Genomic DNA, 25,987 nt, shown 5'->3' with positions numbered 1-25,987 from the left:
CACCAACCCATTCAGCCTTTTATCTCATTATGTTAAAGAGAGAAAATTAACCCTGAAGAAAATGAGATAACAGCCCCTCAGGTGTTAGGTGAACGTAGTATGGGTCCTCTCATGAGAAGAGGAGGGACAAAGCAAGGAGGAGAAACCTTCGCATTCATTAGATCCTATGTGACAATTAACCCTTTGCCTACCTCACCCATTTCCCCCCATCTACAACTGCATTTTGCCCATGGTGTGTCTGTCCAGTTGCCTCTTCTTCATTCAGCCTCGGTTACCCAGTTTATTGCATGATGCAGTAGGTCTACTTCGTTGTCAAAAGTGTGAGTGAATTAAGAATGTCGTTTGATCTTTATTTCACAAGCTTGACTTAGTGCTGTTTTCACTTGCAAAATACGAATGTAAAAACTATAATTTATTATGGTACTAGCAATTCAAGATGTTTTGCTTGGATCCTGTGTATGAAATCGGTTACCAACATTCCAGCCTATTTTGCTTTAGTTGGCTACTCGTTTACTACCCTCAATTTCATTCTCTAAATTTGTGTTTAAAAACAATTCAACAACACTTTGATTCTGTCTGGAAAAACAGTTATGGGTTCCCCTCACTAATGCACAGCAACATTTTAAATGTGGTTTCTAGAATGTCTTGACAGTGTATAAATGACTTATTTAGTGATTTGTTTATTTTACACATACTATTGTATTAGAGTAGGTCACACACTATTGTATTAGAGTAGATAGCACAGGCTGGGTTACTCCAGGAGTACATGAAGAGGTTATTTCAACTAAAGATACTTGAATGGCCTTAAAATCCTACTCTCCATGAAGTCATGAAATATGTAGTTAGAAGAACCAGGCTTCCTGCTCTGTGAGCAGCCCCTACTGGACAATTACTCAAGTTGTGCTGCTGCTGGACCAGAAGCATCTATTCTTCCTCTGTGTTGTGGGGAGGACTTCAAATTTTTCACTTTAAAGTAAACCATGTCACTTTGCTTTCTAATATTGAATGTTTAGCTGAAACAAACACACAATATACATTCGACAGAGACATTCTGACCTTCGTAATATGAACAGTATTATGTTTATCACTAATTCAATTAAAAGTCTTAAATATAATTCATTCCTCCATTCAAGGATGCCTTTTCTACATACTAATCAAAGAATGTCTTCAGGGTTAATTGCTGTAACTGATAATTCTAATAACTATTAAGAAAATTTTATAATAGTCTAAGTAGAAAAAAATGAAAATGGTTTGGTTTTCTCTCCTATTAACAAATAAATGGCAGAGAACGTCTTAATTTATTGTTCCGTGTGGGTCACAGGGCTTAAGTAATATGTAAGCTGATCTACTTTTCCTACTCAGTTACTATTTAAAAATAAATTAGTATAGAAAACACTACATTGAAAACATTCATCACTAACTACTGAATGTGGCTATATTCTTTCACAGCAACTATCTGACTATAATGTAGGTTTCCCCCTCCCCCTCAAAAGAACAGAAGAACAAAAAAACTCTCACTATTTACCAGTATTCAAAAGATGCAATTCCCTTTTTAGAATGAAGTATAAATAGGCACTTTTATAGGTTGTTTGAAAAAGATACCAGACTGTCAGCTCTGGATGCTTTACGTGCCCAATTTATTTACAAGAGCAGCAAACAGAAAAACTTAGTCACACCAAGCTGTATCCCCAGATCTAGTGTAGAGCTATATACTAGATCTCCATTAGTTTTCTGTAGCCCCCGAAGTTTCTTTAAGTGACATCAAGGAATACCAGTTTTAATCCAAGATACATGGGTGGTACAAATGGTTAATGCATTCAGATGCTACACAAAAGGTTGGAGGTTCTAGTCCACCCAAAGGCACGTGTTATGGATTGAATTGTATTCCCCCAAAATGTGTGTCAAATTGGCTAGGCCGTGATTCGCCCTATTGTGTGGTTGTCCTCCATTTTGTAATCTGATGTAATTATTCTACGTGTTGTAAATCCTAACCTCTATGATGTTGATGAGGCAGGACACAATATAGAGGATTAGGTTGTATCTTGAGTCAATCTCTTCTGAGATATAAAAGAGAGAAGTAAGCAGAGAGGAGAGCGACCTCATACCAACAAGAAAGAAGAGGTGGGAGCAGAGTGCATCCTTTGGGCCCAGGGTCCCTGCACTGAGAAACTCCTACACTAAAGGGAAGATTGATGATAAGAAGCTTCTCCCAGAGCCAACAGAGAGAGAAAGCCTTCCCCTGGAGTTGGCACCCTGAATTTGGACTTCCAGCCTCCTAAACTGTGAGAGAATAAATTTCTGTTTGTTAAAGCCATTCACTTGCGGTATTTCTGTAGAGCAGCACTAGGTAAGCCTGGTGATCTACATCTGAAAAATCAGCATTGAAAACCCCATGAGGCACAGTTTTACTCTGACACACATGAGGTCTCCATAAGTTCGAATTAACTTGACGGCAACTGTTGTTTTTGTTTTTTTTTTAATGGAATTAGACTCCCCCCCAAAAATAATCCTCACATATGCCACAAAGAAGTTAAGAGAGAAGATTTGCTGTTGGTTATACTTAATTTCAATGGTCCCTAGGTAGCACAGGACTACTAGCTGAAAGGTTGGTGGTTTGAACTCACGCAGCGGCACCTCGGAATACAGGCCTGGTAATCTACTTCTGAAAGGTCGCAGTCTTGAAAACCACGTGGAGCAGTTCTACTCTGCACACATGGGATCTCCATGAGTCGGAATAGACTCTATGGCAACTAACCACATCATTTAACTTGGGAAATGTGTTACCTAAAGACTAGGATGTAAGGAGCTAAACGACTATTACCAATGTCCTTGGCCAGTGTTTCAAAGTGTTTTCCATAGAACAGGTCTTCCACATTTAAAAAAATGTCACAATCAAATGTTTTGTTTTTAATGTTAAACAATGTAAATATGTCATTTTATTGCAGGACTTCTCACAGCTATTAATTTGCAAAGTACATTGGGTGTCTCCAGAAAGCTTATACAGAATGTTGTATTCCCAAAACTCATCAGGCCAAAACTCTGGACTGATGTTTCAAAAAACACATTTTGGAAAATTCTCTTTTAAGTCATCCAACCTTTCTACTTCTGTGTGTTCTTAAGGAAAGTGATACTTCTTTCCTTTCCAACCCAAGTTATCACATTGTGTACCAACTCTTAAAATGGACCTGAAATATGCTGTCTCTTCTATAACTCACCATTAACCCTGAGACATACGCATTATTAACCCATCTAAAAAATAAAGAATTAAGACTCAGAAATCTTAAGCGGTGTCAGGGCGAGTTAGTGACTTAGCCAGGAATCAAACACAAGATGTGCTCATTGCAAATCCCACCCACTTCCCCTTACATTGTGTTACACAACTGCTGTCTTTTGGTGAAACTCTTCGGTGGTTTCTCTGTTATGTCTAGATCATGTAACATAATTGTGGATCAACATGTTCTACACCACACTGGCAATCCTGATGTTGATCTTTTACCACAGCAGAATACATTAACTTGAATTCTATCTAGCACGGAAAAATGAACACATTTGATTTTATTTAGAACACTAAGCATTCTAAATGCCATCTATAACACCAAAGAGGATGGAGAATACATAAAGGTTAAAATACTCATCAAAGATAAATTTGAAAATAACCAAAAGTAATTTATGTTAAAGAGCAGTTGGAGGTCATCATTCATGTTAGAGGTGGTCTATGTTTTCCTTCCCTTTACCTACAAGCCAAATACTAGCAAGCCAAAAACCACCAAGCAACTTGTTCTGTCTCACAGTAACAAGATATTAATAGCCCATGGAAAAAATCAACATATACTTTAGTTTTACACTGCTCACTTCAGTCCCTCTACTTTTTGGTACGGAAACAAATATAAGACCAGAAAGACCAATACAAAGTGACCCACAAACCCACCAGAAAAGTTTTTGAAAAACATGTATTCAAATTTCTGGATCTTCTTCTATTAGCGTTAATTGGGACAGTTTAAGTGCTTAAATTGGAGGGAATTTCTCTCAGGAAACAGAAGGCACCCCCCCCATGCAGAAAATGAATTTGAGCATGCAAGTTGACCTCAATGGTTTGCTGTTTCTTATACCTCTGAAATTACTGTCCTCAGACACTTTCTCTACACTGATAATTATATCGGTCCCATTCACAGGTAATAAAGGATCCTTCTATGCATGTGTAAGTATTTCAAACCAAATAAAATTAGTATTTTTTTCTCAGAGTGCACAGTTGATTTGGTGTCAATGTAGTTGTAAATGTACATGAAGATATAGATATCTCCAGAGGAGTCATTCAGACATAAATACGCGTTAAACAAATATCTGAAAACATCAGTACATTTGTATTTTTCTGGGTTTTGTTTTGTTTCCATAAAATTCCTTAGTAGGGGGACTATGGTCTTGGGAGACATCTAGCTCAATTGGCGTAACATAGTTTATAAATAAAATGTTCTACATCCTACTTTGGTGAGTAGTGTCTGGAGTCTTAAAAGCTTGTGAGCGGTCACGTAAAATATTCCACTGGGTCTCACCCCTTCAGGAACAAGGGAGAATGAAGAAAACAAGATACAAGGGAAAGATTAGTCCAAATGACTAATGGACTACAACTACCACAGCCTCCACCAAACTGAGTCCAGCAAAACTAGATAGTGCCTGGCTACCACCACTGACTGCTCTGACAGGGATTACAATAGAGGGTCCCGGACAGAGCTGGAGAAAAATGTAAAACAAAATTCAAACTCACAAAAAAAAAAAAAAGACCACACCTACTGGTCTGACAGATACTGGAGAAACCATGAGGGTATGGCCCCCGACACCTTTTTAACTCAGCTGGGAAGTCACTCCAGAGGTTCACCCTTCAGCCGAAGATTAGACAGGCCTATAAAACAAATAATAACACACACATTTCAACTGTGTATACAAAACTAAATGGGCACACAGCCAGCAGCAAGGACAAGAAGGCAGGAGGGGACAGGAAAGCTGGATGAATGGAAATAGAGAACCCAAGGTTGAGAAGGGGTTGGCAGGGTTGGCAACCAATATCACAGAACAATAAGTGTATTAATTGTTTAATGAGCAACTAATTTGCTCAGTAAGTGTTCACCTAAAGCACAATTAAAAAAAAAATTCCTTAGTGGAAAACTACACTGACAAGTTACCAGATTACAATGAAATATGTTTTTTGTCATCTGAGTGAGGGGATGTAAATTTCCTAAAGAAAACCAATCTACTCTATTCTCAAAACTGATATATCTTTTGATAGAAACACACACACACACACAGAATGTTGAAATATGCTAGTTATATCATCTACATCTGGTTTGCAAAATTTTTTGCCTGATCCTATATTTGCTCAACTTTAAAGAGAAATTTCTTCCTAAACAATTACATTTATCTCTTCGTTAGGAGGAAAAAGAATACACAGTATATATTATAACAGCAGTTTTTGAATGAGTGGTACTTGAAAACAATTTGATACAATTGGAAATAGCAAGAATGTTCTGTCTTTCAGAACAGCAGGAAGAACACAAGACGACCTCTCCTCTAAGTGGCGAAGAGGAACAGACTCTTAACATGAGAAAAATTAAGGTAATTGTTGCCTCAGAAGAGAAGGATTGGCTGAACAGTTACAATCCTAGCCACCCTTGCAGCATCAATCTGCAAAGGAGAGTCAAAGTTTAAAGATACAGCTTCAGGTCAAATAAAAAATGAAATATCCCAATACTCCTATCATACAATCTGTGAACAGTTATGGGATATGATTTGCAAATACTTGAGTTTCATAAATGCAAATTGTGGCCTCTGCATCTCAGGATATCTTTGCCAGAAACATAGCTCTGTGTACCCTCGAAAGCTAAAATGCACTTCAGTTCATATCTAACATTTGGAAATATGAAATCTGAATAAAAACTGCCTCCGTTACCATCAGATAAGGGGGCTCTTGCAGAAAGGGTTGAGAAGCAGGCAGCAATGCACTGGCTGGCTGGAATTGAACTTGTATTCCTTTGTACCAAGCCTGGGGCCTCATTCCACAGTCACTGCCTCCACACCTTTGTCGAAGAGGCTCAGCCCATTTGATGAAATACCACTGTTTGACATCAATAAATCTTGATTTAAGGTGATAAAAGTACTCATGGAAGAATGTCTTATACACCAAAACCAAAAACCCATTGCTGTTGAGTCAATTCCCATTCAGGGAATTCATAGGACAGAGCAGAGCTGCCCCATAGGATTTCCAAAGAGCGGCTGGTACATTCAAACTACCAACCTTTTGGTTAGCAGTCAAGCTCTTAACCACTGTGCAGTCAGGGTTCCTCCTTATAGCCTTATACACATGAAAATGAATTTGTGTCCTTCCTCGTACCACCTATCTTAATAAAATTTGGACAATTTGGATTATTCTGTCTCCCTAGAGAGTTACAGTTGACTTGTACATCAAAAATGCTTACTTTAAGCCAACCACAGCCTCAGAAAAATACACCACCAACCAAATCAACAATATCCTGCTTAAATCAAAGGAAAACTGTTCTTTGATTTTTCATGATTCTAATGGCTATAAGCATAACACGTGCCATAAATCCATCAGGCTAAGCACTAGTCTTGTTGCTGCCATGGATGCACAAACATGACTAGAATTAACATTGCTGTAAAACCATAAACAGACAAAAGCTGTGTCCTCAGTGGGAAAAACTCTCCAGCAATATCAGGCACTACACTTCAGTTAAGAGAATTTTCAAGAGCTTTCTTAAATATTCCTGGTGGGACTCAATGGTTGTAATTATTTTTCTTTCTCTCTTGCCTTTTGAATTATTCCAGTCTCATAATTTAGAGACTCTGCAGCAATTACTATTGACCTTTGTGGCATTGTGTCTTGGCCACATCTTATCAGAAAAGCCAACAGATATTTCTGCATTTGGAAAATGATAATGGAGGCTGCTTCCTCCGTGTCCTAGTGTATACTCACTGTTTATTCCATAGTGAGAGAAGAAAATGTATTATTCATTAGGAATTTGCTATGATGCTTACAAGAGAAAATTCTCAACCATTCAGGTTAAGGATTTCTTCCCTGAGGTTAGGGTAGGCTCTAGCTGTCAAGTTTTACATATTGATGGTGTTTATGTTAATGATAACTTATTTTTCAATGTAAGTCTTTTGTGAAGTGTATTTTTCATTTAGCTGCTCCTACTTATTAATTTTAATTCAAGTGAGAGAATGCAGGTTTAGAAGCAATAAAGTTAAACCGCTTTGAAAATAGGCTACACTTGAGACTTCCATTAAGTTATACTGCCTTTCCCTTATGTCTTCTAAGTCAGCGATGTTTTAATTTATTTTACTGGAAAATGGTGTGTGCCATGTAGCTAACAACAGCCCAAGTGTCTCATGGAAAGATATTTACATGTCTTAACCTTCTTTGCAACCGTAAGGATCCTTGTCATTTTGACTTCCTTGCAGCTAGTGACCTCTGCCCTACCCCAATTTAAAGATAAACTGAAAGACATTTCCCTTGTATGTGTGCTCCTTCTAGTTTTTCAGTGGAAGCAGTAGGATCTTTCTATACAACCAATTATCTCCTATTTGAAAGCACATGCGGGCAGGGTAATTGGTTATTGGAAGGAGGAGATTTAGAAGGAAGTAAACGGGAAAAAAATGATGTGCCAGCTATAAGATATAACCCCAGACTTCAATATCAAAATTAGGAAAAGAAAACTATGAGAGATAATAAACATGAGTCAGCTTTTATCAGCAATGTATGTGAACATATGAAAATATTTCTAAAACAATTGATTTTAAAATTAGACTGGAATTGTTGCTAAGCCAATCATCTCAAATCCAGAAATTGCATATTATTTATAAAATTTGTTTATAAACACACTAGAAACGGGGTATTCATTATTTCGCAATTTACAGAAAAGCATTCCCTGTGTCACTGCTAAACTAAGGCTGGACAAAATAGACTCATAGACTTTATACGATTGCATTTCCCCTCGACCTCCTCTTGCTCCTTTGATGAGGATATGATGCTTTTGGTGTTGCTTTTGAAATCATGTTTTTTAGTTCCCTTATTGATAACAAACTAAAGAATTTAAGAATGGAATAATATCAGAATGATGACTAGAAGTAGAGAATTATTCTAAAGAGTATACACACATATACATATATATGAACATACAAATGTGTGTATGTGTGTATATATACATACATAAGTACATATATAGTGTCATTTTTATTCAGTGTCTAAGTTATATGGGCTGTTTGTGGGGTTTCCCTGTTTTTAGCTTATAAAGGGAAATCTGATAGCCATCTCATTCCTTCACACATTACACTACAGAAAAAATCTGTAATAGTAAAATGGGTATCTAGCCAAACTTCATAGTAGATAATGGGGAAAATTTACTGGGTACAGACTAAAATGATCTTTATTACAAGAAACTACACCTCAACATACAATGGAGGAAAATGTCTTCCTTGTGAGAAAACATAGTAAAATACATCCATTTTAGTAGCTGTGAAATCCTGAAGAAATACACAGCTTCCCCCCTCCCTCCCTATCTGAATTCCTATTCATTTTGAGTCAGGCTATCCTAGGCCATTAATTAACCTCCAGGTCCTTGAGGTCACCTCCTTGGATCTGTTCTCTCTATAAGAAAAAGATTTATTCCTTGGTGAATATTAAAGATACCTGAATATTGACGATGTTGCCAAAATAATGATGTATTATGTCTACTTAAATGCCTGGAGTTGGAATAATGAAAGGATACAAAATTCACTAAAGTAATTGTATATACCACAGGGGTTATTTACCCCAATATAGAAATTTTCTTCCTGTCAATGGGAAACTTATAATAGTATCAACTATATCTTAAAAATATTATCACAAATTAAGACAACTGTTGAATATCTGTTGTTGCAAGAATCTTAAACTAGTTTGTGGTTTTCCAAGCAAGTATACATGAACGGAGCCAGCATGACCAGTGAATTGAGTGGATGATATATTTAAATCATACTTATTTAAATCAATTATACTATTTACTCCACAATTCTTCTGTCAGTTTGTCTTACTGTGGTGGCTTGCATGTTGCTGTGATGCTGGAAGCTATGCTACTGGTATTTCAAATATCAGCAGGGTCACCCACAGTGGTCAGGTTTCAGCTGAGCTTCTAACTAAGACAGAGTAGTAAGAAGGACCTGGCGATCTACTTCTAAAAAAATTAGCCAGTGAAAACCGTATGAATAGCGGTGGAATAGTGTCTGATATAGTGCCAGAAGATAAGCCCCTCAGGTTGGAAGGCACTCAAATATGGCTGGAGAAGAGCTGCCTTCTCCACGTGGACCTTAATGACATGGATGGAGTAAAGCTTTCAATACCTTCATTTGCTGATGTGGCAAGACTCAAAATGAGAAGAAACAGCTGCAAACATCCATTAATAATTGGAAAGTGGAATGAACCAAGTATGAATCTAGGAGAGTTGAAATAGTAAAAAATGAAATGGAATGTGTAAAGATCAATATCGTAGGCATTAGTGAGCTGAAATGGACTGGTATTGGCCATTTTGAATTGGACAATCATATGATCTACAATGCCAGGAATGACAAATAGAAAAGGAATGGCATTACATTTAATCATTCAAAAGAACATTTCAAGATCTATCCTAAAGTACAACTCTGTCAGTGGTAGGATAATATCCACACTTCCACAAGGAAGACCAGTTAATACTACTATTCTTCAAATTTACATACCAACCACTAATGCCAAAGATGAAGAAATTAAAGACTTTTACCAACTTCTGCAGTCTGAAATTGATCAAACATGAAATCAAGAAGCACTGATAAGTACTGGTGATTGGAATGTGAAAGTTGGAACCAAAGAAGAAAGATCAGTAGTTGGAAAATATGACATTGGTGATAGAAATGATGCCAGAGATCTCATGATAGAATTTGCTAGGCTGATGATATATTCATTGGAAATACCTTTTTTCAACAACATAAACGGTGACTATGTACATGGACTTTGCTGGATGGAATACATAAGAATCAAATTGACTACATCTGTGGAAACAGACTATGGAGAAGCTCAATATCATCAGTCAGAACAAGGCCAAGGGCCGACTGTGGAACTTGCTCATATGCAAGTTCAAGTTGAAGCTGAAGAAAATGAAAACAGGTACATGAGAGGCAAAGTAGAGCCTTGAATATAACCCACCTGAATTTAGAGACCATTTCAAGAACAGATTAGACGCACTGAACACGAATGACCAGAGACCAGGCGAGTTGTGGGATGACATCAAGGACATCATACATGAAGAAAAGTAAAAGGTCATTAAAAAGACAGGAAAGCAAGAAAAGACCAAAATGGATGTCAGAAGAGACTCTGAAATTTGCTCTTGAAAGTAGAGTCGCTAAAGCAAAAGGAAGAAATGATTAAGCAAAAGAGCTGAACAGAAGATTTCAAAGGGCAGCTCTAGAAGACAAAGTAAAGTAGTATAATGAAACATGCAAAGACCTGGAATTAGAAAACCAACAGGGAAGAACACACTCAGCATTTCTCTAGCTGAAAGAATTGAAGAAGGAATTCAAGCCTCGGACTGCAGTATTGAAAAATTCTATGGGTAAAATATTGAATTGATGTAGGAAGCATCAAAAGAAGACAGAAAGAATACACAGAGTCACCGTTCCAAAAAGAACAATTTCAGGAGGTAGCATATGATCAAGAATTGATGGTATTGAAGGAAGAAGTCCAAGCTGCACTGAAGGCATTAGCAAAAAACAAGGATCCAGGAACTGACAGAATACCAACTGAGATGTTTCAACAAATGGATGCAAGCTGGAAGAGCTCACTTGTCTATGCCAAGAAATTTGGAAGACAGTGACCTGGCCAACTGACTAGAAGACATCCATATTTGTGTCCATTCCAAAGAAAGGCAATACAACAGAATGTGGAAATTACTGAACAATATCATTAACATCACACACAAAATTTTGCTGAAGATCATTCAAAAGCTGTTGCAGCAGTACATCAACAGGGAACTGCCAGAAATACAAGCTGGATCCAGAAGAGGATGTGGAATGAGAGATATCATTGCTGATGTCAATGGATCTTGACTGAAAGCAGAGAATACCAGAAAGATGTTTACCTGTGTTTTATTGACTACGCAAAGACATTCGACTGTGCGGATCATAACAAATTATGGATAACATTGTGAAGAATGGGAGTTCCAGAACACTTAATTGTGCTCCTGCAGAACCTGTACATAGGCCAAGAGGCAGTTGTTTGAACAGAACAAGGGGATACTGTATGGTTTAAAATCAGGAAAGGTGTGCGTCAGGTTTGTAGCTTTTCAACATACTTACTCAATCTCATGCTGAGCAAATAATCTAAAGAGCTGGACTATATGAAGAAGATGTGGCATTAGGACTGGAGGAAGACTCATTAAAAACCTGAGTTATGCAGATGATACAACCTTCCTTGCTGAAAGTGAAGATGACTTGAAGCACTTACTGATGAAGATCAAAGACCACAGCCTTCAATATGGAGTACACCTCAACACAAAGAAAACAAAAATCCTCACAACTAGACCAATAAACAACATCATGACAGAGAAAAGATTGAAATTGTCAAGGATTTCGTTTTACTTAGGTCTGTAATCAACGCCCATGGAAGTAGCAGTCAAGAAATCAAACTACGTATCGCACTGGGAAAATCTGCTGCAAAAGACCTCTTTAAGGTGTTAAAAAGCAAACATGCCACTTTGAAGACTAAGGTGCACATGACCCAAGTCATGGTGTTTTCAATTGCCTCATATGCATGTGAAAGCTGAATAACGAATAAGGAAGAGAGAAGAAGAATTGATGCCTTTGAATTATGGTGTTGGTGAAGAATATTGAACATACTGTGGACTGCCAGAAGAAGGGAAACCCTGGTGGCATAGTGGTTAAGAGCTATGGCTGCTAACCAAAAGGTTTGCAGTTCGAATCCACCAGGTGCTCCTTGGAAACTATGGGGCAGTTCTCCTCTGTCCTATAGTGTTGCTACGAGTCTGAATCGACTTGACAGCAACAGGCCAGAAGAACAAACAAATCTGTCTTGGAAGAAGTACAGCCAGAATGCTCCTTAGAAGTGAGGATGGGGAGACTTTGTCTCATGTACTTTGGACATGTTATCAGGAGGAACCAGTTCCTGAAGAAGGACATCATGCTTGGTAAAGTAGAGGGTCAAGGAAAAACAGGAAGAACTTCAACAAGAAGGATTGACACAGTGGCTGCAACAATGGGCTCAAGCATAACAATGATTGTGAGGATGGCGCAAGACTGGGCAGTGTTTTGTTCTGTTATACATATGTTCACTATGATTCAGAATTGACTCAATGGCATCGAACAACAACAGCAACAACATTATATACTAGCTTCTATGTTGAACAATTTATTGTCTGTGCTAGAAAATATGTTTACCTACAAAAATGCATATACATTGGGACAACATTAACACAGCTAAATTATGAAAGTTTAAATGGCCATTAAATATATCTATTTGTATTAAATCACTGTGCAATTTGCAAATTCAACCTTTTAATAGTTATAAAGATATCAACTCCCAAAGTACTACTATATCTGCACCCATCTTATAGTACTTAGCATCCTTTGTTTAATATTTATTTATATATGGGATTCATCCCCCCTTATTAGATTATAAATTTATTACAGCCAGGCAGGATCATGTCCAACACTTAAGGCAATGCCCTGCACATTGTAGATTCATGATAAGCAGTTAACAAATAAAGAAATGAAGATTTATATTAGTTTAGTTGATATTTTTATTTTATGAGGATCTTTAAATATAAAGGAGGCAGGTTTCCAACCCTTTCCTTTCAAAAGTAGTGTTTTACTGTAACTATACATTGTTGTTAGGTGCTGCCTAGTCGATTTTGAACTCATACGGACCCCATGTGACAGAGGAGAATTGCTCCATAGAGTTTCCTAGATTGAAACATTTATGGGAGGAGATTTCCTGGTCTTTGTTCGTTGGAGCCTCTGGGTGGATTCAGACCTACTAACCTTTCAGTTAGCAGCCAAGCGCTTAACTGTTGTGCCACCAGGACTTCTTATAACTATAGATTTAAACAAACAAACAAACAAACCCATTGCCGGAGAGTCAATTCTGACCCATAGCTGCCCTATAGGACAGAGTAGAACTATTCCATAGGGTTTCCAAGGATTGGCTGGTGGATTTGAACTGCTGTCATTTTGGTTAGCAGCTGTAGCTCACCACAGCTCTTACCCACTGCGCCACCAGGGCTTGTATAGATAGGACAGAGGAAAAGATTTTACGTAAATATTGGTGTGATGGTAGTCAGAGTTAATACTGCAGATTAAGGAGGTTTAAGTCACCTGTGAAGGATTTACCCAATTTGTGCATTTAAATTTTATACTAAGATACAAAAGGAATGAACATATATCATAAAACAAATTTAATAAGAATAAAATAAGTTCCACATCAAGTATGAACAGTAACCATTGAAGTGTTGGGGATTTCATGAATGAATGTTCTTTTTGCAGTGTCTTCTAAGCCATGCCCTCTACCCTCCCCCCACCAAAAAAAAACACTGCTGTCAAGTTGATTCCAACTCATAGCGACCCCATAGGGTTTCCAAGGCTGTAAATCTCTACAGAAGCAGACTGCCACATCTTTCTCCTGCGGAGCTGCTGGTGGTTTCGAACAACTGACCATTTGGTTAGCTGTAACCACTGTGCTACCAGGGTTTCTAAGATGTATGTTTTATGAACTAGAGTTAAATAGGAGAATTAAAGAAGCTAGAGAGTGTATTTCAGTAAGAAGAAAACAGCAGAGCCACAGCTGTGAAACGACTCATACAATAACTTCCTCTTACGAGGTTTAATTTTTCACCCTTGACTTGGCTCTCTATAGGTGCTTGCTAGCATAATGTCACCAAAATAATTGGGGGAGTAGGGAAACTTGGCTGAAATTTCATCCTAGTAATGAATGGCTTTCTAATTTGAAATTGAAAGAAGTAGGTTTTAAATTTATTCAATGATCTATGAGTCAGAACTTGGTCGGAGTTATAGCATTTTCACAAATTGTCTCTAAAAGTGTCAGTCTCTCAACTCCTCTGGGATTTGGACTAAGGTTTGAATCGCAGCTCTACCCATTTTCTAGATGTATGACGTTAGGCAACTACTTAACCACTCTGAAGTCTAATAAATGACTAAATGATATATGCAAATTACTTGGCATGCTGCTTGGCATTTGATGAGCCCTCAGTACATATTAGCTTTTATTGTTATTGTCATTGTATACTGTCCCTGTCGATAGTAAACTTTTGACATTCTGTATTATTTTTAATATTGCTTTCTATAAGACTTAAATATTGCCACACACTGACAATTTTTGCATATATTTTAGCTGGGTTATTTTCACTCATAAGGAATATCAAAAACTCTTGATAGCATAGAATGTATTTCTCCCATCTTCCTCTCTTTAGGAAAAAATGTATTTGTCACTTACGGGTTAAACATAGTAAATCAACATTCATTTGCCATTTTTTCAATATTCTACAAGCCTTTTTTTAACCATCTAGAATTTGTAAGAAAATCATATAAAATTAAAAAAATAAATTTTTTAAACATGATGATCAATCAACATTGGTCTGTCTCCCTGATTAAAAAAAAAAACCAAAAAACAGTTGCCATTGATTTCAACCCATGGCGACCTCATGTGTGTCAATAGAAATGTGCTCCATAGGGTTTTCAGTGGCTGATTTTTCAGACATAGATCACGAGGCATTTCTTCTGAGGCACCTCTGGGTGGGTTCTAACTGCCAATCTCAGTTAGTAGCAGATTGCTTCCGTATTTGCACCACCAGGCACTCTGTTTCCCTGAAAGCTGTCAATATAGCTAAATATATCATCTTTATTTGTTAGGTTGGGTGAGTAAAGCATAACCTTTCAAAGAAGGTCAAGAGTAACACTTTCAATTAATAAATGAGGAAACTGAGGCACAAAACAATCTAGAAATCATACAGGTGGCCAGTAGCAAAAAAGAAAAAGACTGGATCTTCTGCTTCTCCCTTCTCTATCAGACAGGCCAGCCAGGTTGGGTAGGCTGCTTTCCTCAGGTAAATGGCTAAGGGAGTGAGTGATATGGTTAAGATACAGGACTGCAGGTACTATACAGCACATATTGACATTTCATTTTATGAGCTTTCTGTCCAAATACGAGTGTATTTTGTAGCTGGAGAATTGCTGTTTGCCAGCATTGTTTTATTTCAGTGGACTCCAGCTAACCTTTCTAGAGGCTGTGGTAAGCCACAGAGAGGGTGGAGGACAGTCTCTCTTCCATAAATTATCTTCAAACAGAGATGCGATCATATTTTATTTAACAACCAAAAAGTGGTAGGACTTGAGGAGGAAAGCAACAGGGAAGAGAAAACCTCACAAAGCTGAGCAGAGAGAAGCATGTTACAGAAGAAACCATTTTCATTCAAATTTAAAATGTTTGAAAGCTAGAGAAAAGATTAAACAGCCAGATGAGTGGTTCATAGAACATAACTTTGGTGGAGGAAATTTTCCATGATAGTTTGAGGAAAAATGTGCAAAAGGAACAGATCACTGTTACTCAGTAACCAATCCTAAATACATAAAAATAAATAAAATTATATATATATATGTATATATATTTCAGGTTACTTTATAATCCAGCTGTCTTTGGGACAGGAAATAAGATTCCCAAACCACTGAAGAATAATCAGTCTGTAACTTAGCTTTTACTACCTTGAACTTACACTTAAAATTAAGAGGTACATCATTTAAAAATTGGATATCTTACTCAAAGAAAAGGCACAATAATTAGGGCAAAGCTCAAAAGATGCCTTTAAATCATGTAAAAGATAACAGTTGCTGTGTTAACCAAGACCATTTCAGTAACTTATGACAGCTTTGATAACTTTTTAGTTGCTAATAAAATTGATCAATAAATTGTCTCCTGAGCCTTATGCGTTAGTTATTGCTACTCTCTTATTTTACAGTAATTAAAACTTAAAAATTAACAAAGTTCCACAAAAGGAAGATTATTACAGAAACTATAGTTAGAAAACCCAACCCCCAATATCTTGACTCAAATTTTAATGCCTCCAGCTTGCAACAGGTAGAATTGAAATAAAAGAATAAGAAATTTGGCGTATGCCTGCAGTATACTTCCATTTAAATGAATGAGTGAAAACATACAAAAGACCACTCAGTCTTCCTAATAAAATTGAAAATCTGTTCAATAAATCTTCCTCATGGTCATAAAACAAACAAAAAACATACACCATTATAATTAGACATTTCTCAGTGTACAACAAACAACATGCAACCGTAGTGTGGGATTCAAAATGTCCTTCTTATTTTCAGTCTTCAGTAAGTTCAGGGACAAGATGTCAAACCCAGTGCTGAACTGTGGATTCTGTTCAGAGGTAGCAATGTTTATTGGAAAGAACATGGACACTGGATATGGATTTTGGTCATAGTTTAGCAGCTTAGAAGCTGTAAGATATTGATCAGTGCCTTTGTGCTTTATTTCTACCATTGTGGCACAAATTACCCTATATTACAGTTATCTGTTTACCTGTCCATTTCTTCAAAGGAGCCCTGGTGGCACAGTGGTTTAGTGCTCAGCTGCTTACCGAAAGGTCAGCGATTCGAACCCACCAGCCACTCCATGGGAGAAAGATGCGGCAGTCTGCTTCCATAAAGATTACAGCCTTGGAAAACCTATGGGGCAGTTCTACTGTGTCCTATAGGGTCACTATGAGTGGAATCGACGTGATCGCAATGGGTTGGCCATTTCTTCAACAGACCGAATTCAGAAGGCCATATGGCTACCTCATTTATCTTGGTTTTCAGTGGGTACCTTCTCAGTCCTTGCCACAATGCCTGGGCACATACTAGTTGTTTAATATGCATTTATTGGATTGATCTGAACTATTACTATTTAGTAGACTAAACCACCAGAACAAAAATATATATATTAGCCAACTTAGACACAGAGTCCTAAGTGTACATGAAATAAAACTTAAGAATGATATGTAAAGGAAATTTGGATTAACGTTTGTTGCAAGTCCAATTAATTAGAAAGTTTAATTACAAGGACCCGTTTGCCACAGCTCGCCATTTCTAAATACCTATTTGTCCCTGGGCGGCACAGGTAGTTAAGCTCGGTTGCTAACTGAACAACTGGCTGTTGGTGTCCACCCAGAGACATTTCAGAAGAAAGGTGTGGGGATCTACCTCTGAATCAGACATTGAAAACCTACTGAAATCACTATGAAGCACAATTCTACTCTGACACATATGAGGTTGCCATGAATCAGAATCAACTCCATGGAACTGGTCTGGTTTTTTATTTAAAATTGCAAAATTACTTCTGACCATGGTTATTAGTTTAGTAAAAAAATGAAAAAGAAAAAGGACTCAAACAAGATTTATATTTCTTAGCAGAAGCAAGATTACACCAATTTAATACCTATATTCAAAGATCTTCCTTTAAGTTAACTGGCCAATTCTCTGTTTTTAAATATTTTTAAGCAGATTAACTCTGAATTGTCTGTCACCTCATTATTAATTTCATTTCAAACTTTAGTCATCTGTACTTTATAGCATGTTCAATAAATATCATTCCTGAAACATAGAGTTTTAGGAAAAATTATTGTATTTCCACTACAAGTTTTTTCTGTAGTGAATATGAGTGTTTCTCTATACAGGTAGTTCCCCACTTATGACGTATTTAAGTTAAGTGGAACTGCACTTACAATCGCCTTTTTTTTTTTTTAACATCTTATTGTTAGTAATATGTATGCATGTATTAAAATATGTCTGTAAGTTTATATGTAATGTTTCCAACCCTCAAAGACAAAGATTGAATGTATAAAGATAATGATAATAAAAGACAATAATAACGAAAATTTTAAAAAAATGAGGTATTCGATTTATGTCAGAACTGACTTATGACAGAGTTGTTGGAACAGAACCCCATCATAAGTCAGGGATCACTTGTATTAAAAATATATTTATTCTTAAAAAGTTACAAGTAAAATGAATTTTCTTGAATGTGTACTACTTCATTTTCAAATCAACATGTGGTGGCAGGTGTGCATGTGTGTATGTGTGTAGGTGTGCGTACGTGTGATGAAGTGTTTGACTTCAGAAAAATCCCTCTCACACATGACTTAAAAGAAAATAAAAATGATGAAAGAATTAATCATAGTATAAAGAACTACAAAATATAATACAGTCTGAAAATAGATACAATAATTGAGGGTTTAAGTAAATTACACTGATTTAAAAAAAACACTAGAAGATAAAAAAGCATAACTTTCACTTTGTTATTGTCGACTTGCCCTTAAACAAAATGCAAGATCCATGCAAGTCCATAACAAGGCTTGGACTTTGCATAGGTGGTAGCAACCATGTTAGGTAAGTGGTTATTAAAAATATCTATGATCTAAACATAAATTACATTGTAAAAATTGTGTTGGTTAAGAGGATTTAAATATTTAGGTTTGAATTTTCCTTTCTTTAACCATTTAACCTTTTTTATTAAAAAAAAAAATGATCCAAGGAAAGAATCTTACTTGCAAATTTTATCAAAGTGAAATCTACCAATAGTTCTCTTCAAAATTCCTAACCTGTTGAAAAGTAAGAAATCTTTTAGTTTTAGAACATAGATATTTTATTTGAGAATGATTGTCCCTTATTAAGCGTAGCTCCTAGGGGTTGCTCCAAAGGTCAAGAAATATCACAGGGTAGAGGCTGTATCCTGACACCTAGGACAGTAGCAGATGTTGACTGAAGTAGACATTGGTGCTCAGTGTGATCTAATTTAACTTTCTCCGTGTACAATTAAGTCTACCTACAAATCTTCTTAGAACCTATAGTGTGCATATGTCTAAGACTAAGAACACAAAATCTGGGACATGTAATTTAAAAATCTGGATATTCCAGTAAGTTTATCATCTTGGACAAGTTGCTCTGACTCATGGAAGTTGTTGTTAATTCAGCCACAAATTCAGGCAAAAGGCCTCACTAAAAGTCAGATTCCTAAGTTATAGCGTGAATTTTTTTTAATCTTTTGTTTCTTTGCAGATGTTCTTGACTAACTTTACAGCTTGAAAATTATTCGGAATATAAGAATGTCTTAACCATGACTGAAAAGAATTTTATGGTTTTGAACATGTCAGTTATAAAAGAAAATCATTTTAAAATATTTTTGACCATAGAAGATATGCTAAAATATAGGGAACAATTCTTGACGTGTCTGTGTTGATCATGGTCTTTTCTAGGAGAAACAAACAAAAAACTAGAAAATTCTCACCGAAAGCATCAAACGAAATATTTTCTGCATCAATAATGAATTCACTGAAAGATTTACAGATTTGGCAAGATGAAGAAAATCACACTGAAATATAGACATCAATCAAAAAAAGGAAACTTGTATTAAAATGTCAGTTTATCAGCTAAATCAGGGCCAAAATGACTCAGTGATGATTGTCTTGAGTTTCTCATAACAAAGTTCATTCCTGATCAGAAAATGATCATATTCTCAACTCTACATTAAACCACAGAGAGCAAGAGTTCTTCTTCGTCTCCTCAATATTTCCTTTTCACCTTCCCAAGGCCAAAATGTCATCTTTTTTTGTAAAACAAAATCAAAGCCAAATGGGAAAAACGCAAAGTTTTGGTTAAACAAACAGTCAGTATTTCAGTGGTTTTATCTGCAGCACGCCAAGCAACCAAACAAAGCCAAGATATTGTCCATCTCTTTGACAGACAAAGAACCTCAGAGGTCCAGAGTGACATGCCCGAAGGCTGGCACGTGATTGGGCTAATTAAATTAAATAGCAGGAAACAGCTTTTCCATATGCCACCGCCTGGCCACACACAAACTGTAACAGTAAATCTTTTATACTAGTGAAGGAAAAGTGTAACCATTAAAAAATATACAGTATCAACACACCATCCAAGAATCAGAAGTTGTGTGTCCACATAAACTCCCTGGCCCTGGCCTTTAATGCCAAATGTCTAGGAACTTTCTAATTTACTTCAGGAGACATCTAAAAATCCATGGTAATTAAAGAGGATGAAAAAGAAAGCCCCCGAAAGTTTCACCAACCCTTTAACTGAAGCCAATATTCTGATTGATTTAAGGACACATTTCTACACCAAATAAAATAAAAACCTCAGTGTTTCTGAATCAATGTCAAAATAAAAGTTATTGCTCCTTTTCCACCACTTTCATATCCTCCCTTCTCATTTCCTAACTGAAGATTAAGAGATAAATTTTAAAAAGGCACAAAAGCCTTGGGAATCTTTTGCAAAAAATCCTATCCACCCAGGCTACCAACAATTTCTCACCTAATAGTACAATTTTCTTTGAGTTTGTCATGACAGTTCCAGGCTTTTGTTCAAGACAACATTATTTTAAGCACATCCATACTTTAAAGTTTCTAGAGGAATTTCTGTGGGTTGATATGTGCCACTCATTTCTATCATTGTTTTCATTGGCACTGACTTTTTAATGTTAAATTGATATCTTTTTTAAAGAACAGGAACTATGAAACAGTAATAGTAAGTTAAATTGATATCTTTTTTAAAGAACAGGAACTATGAAACAGTAATAGTAAGTGAATAAACAGGTAGAAAAATAAGAGCAAGAAAACTACTTCAAAGAGATCCCGAATTAGAAGATTGTACTGTAATTTTAACTCAAAATTTAGATTCAGTGTAGATCATGTCTTCTCTTTTTAAACAGAAACATTAAATAAAAATGTAAAGATACCCAATTTTTTTGGCAAAAATTACTTTTGTGGTAGCCAGTGTTCAAATGCTATAAATATTCCATTATCCATTGGTTTGTATATTTGAACTTACTAATTTTCATTAGATTTATTATCTCTTACTGTATGAAAGAATTGACTTAATGAACCATGATCTAGCAAAATTATAGTGTATTCTTTAACTACAAAATCATAACCAGTTCAGGGGTGTTCAGTGTTAAGGAAAGAATGAAAGAAAGAGAGAAGGAAGGGAGAAGGGGAGAGAGAGAGGGAAAAAGAGGGAAAGTCTAATTCTTCAAACTGAGATTCAAAAGGTTTTTGAAAACTATAATCATTATTATGCTTTCACTTGGTTTATTCCATATAATTGTACAATACCAAAAGGGCATCTAATACACATGGGTTATTGAAGCCATCTTCATACAAGAAAAATAATTCAGTCTGTGTATATATATGTCAGAAACTAACAATCACTAATGCTTGTGCTCCCATATCTTATCTGTTTTCAAAATTAACGTTTGAAAGTAAAGTTGACTAAAACTCAAGATATTCAAAGCCTAGAAGAAAATGGCTAAGCCACACTGAAGAAATGACTTGGTAGAATCTGGTAATTAACCAGCTTCCAAAGCGAAGCCTAGCTTAAGACTAAACCAAAGCAGCTCTTTTCCCCCAAAATAGCTGTATTAGTCTCTTCACACTTTTACTGAATCCCATGCCTGCCTTACCCATCTTCAGTCCTGCCAGAAGGCCCTAGGCTGAGATTGATTACTCCCTGGAGTCATCTATTCCTTTGAACATTCAGAGTATTCAGTAGTACCCTCAGAGAATTCACAACTCAGTAAGACAGAGAAATCAGGTTGAGAGTAGAGGTTACTAGAGATCTTCCCTAACAAAACTAAAAAGAAGCCTTAAAAGAATCAAGTGATCTGCAACTTATTTAACTGACTGCCAAAACAAATACCAATATTCTTTAAAGAAAGAAAACAAACTTACATTTGTCTAGCATCTAATGAAAGTTTATTAGACATGAAAAGGAGCCGGAACGTAACCCATATTCAAGAGGAAAATCAGGCAATAGTAGCAGACCCCAAAATGGCAGAGATGATGGAATTAGTAGAAATGGACTTTAAAACAGATATTATAAATATGTTCAAGGATTTAAAGAAACATGCATATAATAATGAGAGAAACTGAAAATATATAAAATAATTAAATGAAACTTCCAGAAATGAAAAACGCAATATCTTGAATTAGAAATTTACTGGATGTGATTAACAGAAGTTTATCTACTAGGAAGAAAAGGCGAGTATGGCAATAGAAAGTATACAAAATGAAACACAGAGAGAAAAGGAATAAAGTACAGAGCCTAACTGACTTGTGAGACAATTAAACAGTTACCCTACCTGTAACTGATGTCCCAAAAAACGAGGAGAAAAAGAAGAGGCAGAAAATAATAATAATAACTGTAAGAAATAATACCTAACATTTTCTAAATGTTAAAAAGTATTAACCCACAGTCACAAAAAACTAAGTGAACTCAAGTAATATAAACACAAAGAAAATTGCACTAAATACATCATAATCAAGTTTCTGAAATTTGATAATAAACTCTTAAGAACAGCTAAAGAAAAGAACACACTACCTGACTTCCAGACTCATTACAGAGCAACAGTAATCAAGACACTATGTTATTGGTGTCAAGTTAGACATAGATTAATGAAATAGAATAAAGAGTTCAGAAATTTACCTGCATATATATGGTCAACTGATTTATAACAGAGGCAACAAAGTAATTTGAAGGAAAAAAGACAGTTTTTTTCAATAAATGGTGATGAAAAAATTGGATATTTACGTAAGATAATAAACGTTAAGCTTTCTTTACATCAAAACTTAGCTCAAAATGTCTCTTTGCCTTAAATGTAAGAACTAAACTAGAAGAAGAAAACATAGAAATTACTCTTTCTTAGATAAGGCACTAAAGCACTAACCATAGAAGAAAAAAAATGAAGAATGGGCCACATCAAAATGAAAACAGTCTGTTCTTCAGGATAAAAAGAAAAGCTACAGATGAGGTAAAAATATTGGCAAAATACATTTCTAGAAAAGGACTTGTATCCAGAATATATAAATTACTCTTATAATCAATAAGACAGACAATGCAAGTAAAAGAAAGAAAATATACAAATGGCCAATAAGTACACAAAACTATGCTCAACATCATCAGACATCAGAAAAATACAAATTAAAATCACAGTGAAATCTCACTACTCATCCATCAGAAAGGAGCCCTGGTGGTGCAAAAGGTTTGTAGCCTCGGAAACCCTGTGGGGCAGTTCTACTCTGTCCTATAGGATCACTCTGAGTTGGATTTGACTGGATGGCAGTGAGTTTTTTTTTTTTTAATCCATCAGAATGGCGAAAGTTTTTTAAAAATTGGAGCGTTAGCAATGATGTAGAGCAAGTGGAACTTCCATTTCTTGTTGATGCAAATGTAAAATAAGAAAACCAATCAAAAATAGTTTGGCAATTTCTTATAAATATACACTTATAAAACTTAACAATTCTATTCCTAGGTATTTACACACACACACACACACACAATGTCTACGAAGATTTGTATACAATATTCATATAACCCTTATTTATAACAGCCCAGACTAAGAAATAACCCCAAATTCCATCCATAGATGAATATGTAAACAAATTGAGGCATATTCATACAATGGAACACTACTCAACAATAAAAATGCAACCATATTACTGATACATACATGGATGGATCTCAGACACATTTTCTGAAAGAAAACAAAGTCCAGACTCAAAATAGGAGAGACTCTTCTTATATGATTCATTTATAAGAAACTCTAGAAAAATGAAAGTTAATCTAAGAGACAGAAAACAGATCACTGGCTGCCTGGGGCTAGGTGGAGGGTGAGGATGAAGACTTGATTGAAAACGGGCAGGAGGGAACTCTGGAGTGATATAAAAATCTATATCAAGACTGTGGCATATATATTTGTCAAAATTCATTCAACTGTACATGTAAAACGAATGCATTTTATATGCAAATTATACTTCAATAAAATAAATTTTAAAATGAATTTAACTTTCTAAAGGAAGTTAAATTACTCAAAGTACAAATTTCATTTTCAAATTCTAATTCAAATTATCATGAAGAAAAAAACATTAGAAATCAGGCTTTTTTTTTTTAATCCATAGGAGAGCTTCTTTCTAGGAAAATAAAATTTGTAATCTGCTTCTATATCTTAAAAAAAAATTATATTCAGACACAATTAACCACTATACTGTTAGGAATAAACTACATAAATGTAGTTAAGATTTTTATAAGGCAAAGAAAATTAAAAAAAGGAATCATTTTGATATTTTCACATGAGCATGCCAGACAACTCAAGCAATAAGGCAAAAATCAAACCGTTTAAAATGTACACGAAATATTCAATGTTAAATTTCCTATAATTCATAAAGTATAAAGAGGGATTTGATAGCACAAGCTTCATGAGCAAAACATCTAAGATGCTAAAAATATAATGTAAAATAGGCTTATTTGTTATCACGTTAAATAAAGGTAAGACAGTGAGGACTAACGGCTTATTCAATATCAGGAAAGAATTTACTTATGATCAAGAAATAATTGCAGAATTTCTCATTCCAAGTTTTTCTAGCATTTACCAAACTGGAGATGGAAGAAAAAAAAGAAAAGATTCTCCGAGCATCTGTTAAAAAGCAAAGACAAAGAATTATTTAGTATTATTTTAGAAGAAAAATAAAGAAAAGATTCTTAGAGCATTTATTAAAAAACAAAAACAAAGAATTATTTATTATTTATTTATTATTGTTTAGAAGAAAAAAGATTCTCAGAGAATTTGTTAAAAAGGCAAAGAATTATTTACTATTATTGTTTATTCCTTGCTGACTCCAAAAAAATGAAAGACTCATGCAAATGTGAAAAGAGAATCCTTTTTAGGCTACTAGGCAATGACAATTTTCTGAGTTTCACTACCTGGGTGATGGCTTTGGTGATGAAAATGGGGTGTAGACAATGCTTAGCAGAAGACACCCCTGATCAAAAATATTTCTTTGTTATGTTCTATGGAACAAAGATCATTTGATCATTCATATCTAGAGTGGTCTGGAGAAATCTGAGAGGGCTGAAGGGAGAAAGAGGAGTAGGGTTTGGAAAAGGAAGTTAAAGCTTTCCAAAAGGGAGAAAAGCTTGATAAAACTCATAGGAATGGAGCTCCCAGTGATCGTTGGCCCATGATTAGTGATTAAGTTAGATTGGAACTGGGAGAGCCTGGTCAGAGTCTAAAGGTTGAATTATGAGGACTGTAACTTTGTAATGAAACAGCTAGAAAGAAATCACCATTAGTGCTGCCATAAAGAATGGAAAAATAGTATTGGGATTTTAGTAAGTTAATCAAATTAGTAAAAGGTCACACTGATATGGTAAGAGGTAGTTGGCAATGATAAAGTATCGATTGGTTTGAATATAAGCCAAGGGGAAAGTTAAGAAACATGATGGTTTGAAATTAGAAATTGGAGAACCAACTGCATAGGAAAGATTAAGAAAAGGAGATAATCAAAGATGACTTTAAGCTAATTTATCCCAAATGTTTAAATGGTGGTTTCTATCCCAAGTGTCTAAATGATGGTTCCATTGGCAGAAATGGGAGGAAAAAAAAAACCACTGCCGTTGAATTGATTCCAACTCAACCGTATAGGACAGAATAGAACTGACCCATTGGGTTTCCAAGAACAGCTAGCAGATTCGAACTGCTGACTTTTTGGTTAACAGCAGAATGCCTAACCACTGCGCCGTCAGGGCTCCAAAATTGAGAGAGCAAGAAAAAACGGCACATTTTACAGATGATGAATTTACTAACTTTTTGGTGAAAGTAGAGCAATAAGTGAATTGTGCTTACAAGTAATACTAAAACTTTTGAGAATGTCGACATTAAGGTAAAAAGAAAGATCTTGAAAGCCTTAATCCATTAAGATGCCTCAGATATTTCTTCTAATACATTTTAGGCCTCTATGTTAGAAGAGGTCTTGAAACACTTACTGATCAAAGACTATATAGCCTTCTGTATGGATTACACCTTAACACCAAAAAAAAAAAAAAA

General features: G+C 35.6%; 1 protein-coding gene and 1 long non-coding RNA gene across 2 annotated transcripts in view; one reads left to right on the top strand and one right to left on the bottom strand.

Moving 5' to 3' along the window:
• HDAC9 (histone deacetylase 9) overlaps positions 1-25,987 on the bottom strand; it is a 700,487-nt gene that overhangs the window by 368,361 nt on the left and 306,139 nt on the right. The window lies entirely within an intron of this gene.
• LOC111820786 (uncharacterized) overlaps positions 1-25,987 on the top strand; it is a 55,071-nt gene that overhangs the window by 5,732 nt on the left and 23,352 nt on the right. Inside the window, exon 2 of the long non-coding RNA XR_002824299.1 lies at positions 5,531-5,607. This is a non-coding gene — a long non-coding RNA (uncharacterized LOC111820786). The remainder of the gene's footprint in view (positions 1-5,530; positions 5,608-25,987) is intronic.

The sequence above is a fragment of the Trichechus manatus genome, unplaced genomic scaffold (genome assembly GCF_000243295.1).
Source record: "Trichechus manatus latirostris isolate Lorelei unplaced genomic scaffold, TriManLat1.0 scaffold00050, whole genome shotgun sequence".
Taxonomy (NCBI): domain Eukaryota; kingdom Metazoa; phylum Chordata; class Mammalia; order Sirenia; family Trichechidae; genus Trichechus; species Trichechus manatus.
This window is presented reverse-complemented; position numbering and strand designations above follow the sequence as displayed.